The 2,283-nt window shown below is 35.3% G+C and overlaps 1 pseudogene; it reads left to right on the top strand.

Moving 5' to 3' along the window:
• On the top strand, nucleotides 514-2,057 carry LOC18587535 (annotated as a pseudogene).

Below are 2,283 nucleotides of genomic sequence, written 5' to 3'. Positions count from 1 at the left end.
ATCAACTTGTGAATGCTGGTTAGCTCATGCTTCAATTTAAAACAAAAAGCACAGTTTTATCATTTCTCATATGTAATCATGATGACATATTCAATAGTTAATTTGTTTATTGCTCATGGTAAATTAAGCAGCTATGGTGCCATCTGAAGCTGCAATACCAGAAAAAAGTAAGCTTAAACTACTACTTGGCGTATTGTAGAGGTTTGTAGTTATCTCATGGATGAGTCAAGCTTTGATAGCTTTAACTAAGAAACATAAGGGATTAAACATCTTGTTTCTTTCCACTATGTGTGCTAATAATTATTAAGAGAATTGTATTTGCTATTAAAATCATTGCACTTGAGTTCTTCATGGACAAGGTCAAGGTAGTATGTCAAATCACTATAATATGAACCAATGCATTTTCATAAATCTTGGGCATCTTGATGTTGGTTTCTGATGGAAACTCTGTTTGGGAGCTGAACTGATAAAGTAGGTGATGGTGGGGCTAATGGTGGAGTCGATACAATCTCTTGTAAGAGGAAACTTAAAGTATGCGAGGATTTGAGGGGTTTCATAGTAGAAGTCATTGCTAAAGCTTGTTTTGAGAGCTCTTATTTTAAAGGCAAGGATATCTTTTCCAAGCTAAGGAAACTTCAAATAGCCATTTCTAAAGAAAGCTTGCTTTTCAGAGTTTTTGGATATGGGTACTTACTCTTTTCACTTGCCATTTAATGTGTTTGAAATAAATCATTTGTCAATTACATTTGCATATGTTAGAGTCATATCTTCAATTCCTTCCACGTTTTCATTACCTTCACTCAATAAAGAAAGCCTTAATGCTTGGAGTTAATGGCGTGAGTAATAGTTACCTATCGACTCTAAGGTCTCATCTAAACTTTAGCATGTCTTACCACTTCATATATACTAGTCTTCATTTTCGTGCCTTGTTTCTGAAGAAAGTAGAGGAAGGGGCACCTGACACTGAAAGTATAGAATTTATGATTTACCTTGATTCCTTATCGTCCTTACAAGATTAATTCTTCTGCAACATATGAATTTTATTTATACCTAGGAGAACAATCGATGGAAAGTTCAACAATTTATAGTCAACTTGTTGTCTTTAAATTACTATTACAATCTATAAATCTTGTGTGCCACTCATTTACGACCTCATTAATCATTCCTTCTCTTAAACAAATGTAGATTTCAGCCAATGAAGAAGCAAAATGTGATCCCCAATTCGGAGAAGGAGATAGAGTCATTAAACTGGGAAATAGTGAAGGAACGTGAAAGAAAATGCATAGAGGCATTTTCATTAGAAAAGGATCTATTGCACCTGATACTAGAAAGGCCTTTGAATGATCAAAGTCTTGGTACAGATTCATCTAAGTGCTTCACAGTTGACAATTGCAATAACATATACTTTACTGGCCATAAGTCTACTGCTGTTGTTTCCTCTTGGTGCCTCATATTACTCGCTCTGCATCTTGAGTGGCAATCTCATATCCTAACAAAAGTGGCTCAAGTTTGCGGAGAAAAATTGCCAGATGCAAACTCGGTCTCCCACATGAAAATTGTAAATACAATGCCCACACCTCAATTTTAAAACTATCTATTAGTATTGTTAATTATTTCTACCAAAATAGTACCTAACAAACAAAGGGTGTTTGCTGCAGGTAACCATGGTGATTCAAGAAACTTTGCATTTATATCTACCAGTAGCATTTGTGTCAAAAGAGGCATTAGAGGAGATCTAATATCTCCTATGGACTCTGATACCAACTCTGCATCGAGACCTTGAGATTTGGGGTTCAGATGCAAATGAATTCAAGCCAGAGAGGTTCAGTGATGGCGTCTCTAAAGCTTGCAAGTTCCCTCAAGCCTATATCCCATTTGGATTGGGTTTTCGCTTGTGCTAGGGCAACAACCTAGCAATGGTTCAGCTAAAAATTATCTTTTGCCATATAATCTCCAAATTCACTTTCTCTTTATCGCCAAAGCATTGGCATTCTCCTGTTTATAGAATGATTGTAAAGCCTGAAAATGGTATGCATATTTTAATTAAAAAGATCTAACTTCCTAAGTTACAAGACATGAATGTAGTTTCTCTTGTTCTTAGTTTGTTTTTTTTTTTTCCATTTCCTGTTTGGTATAGTTGTTTAATCTGAATCTGTTAATTGCGCGAAAGCTTCTATAAATTGCTTCTAATTGCATGCAAGTTTGAGCTTGGGTTCGATTGATGTCTGATTCTTAACTCACCTAAGAACCTTGTTCAGTTATTAACAAAACATGTCAAAGTGT

The sequence above is a fragment of the Theobroma cacao genome, chromosome 10, assembly GCF_000208745.1.
Source record: "Theobroma cacao cultivar B97-61/B2 chromosome 10, Criollo_cocoa_genome_V2, whole genome shotgun sequence".
Classification (NCBI taxonomy): Eukaryota; Viridiplantae; Streptophyta; class Magnoliopsida; order Malvales; family Malvaceae; genus Theobroma; species Theobroma cacao.
This window is presented reverse-complemented; position numbering and strand designations above follow the sequence as displayed.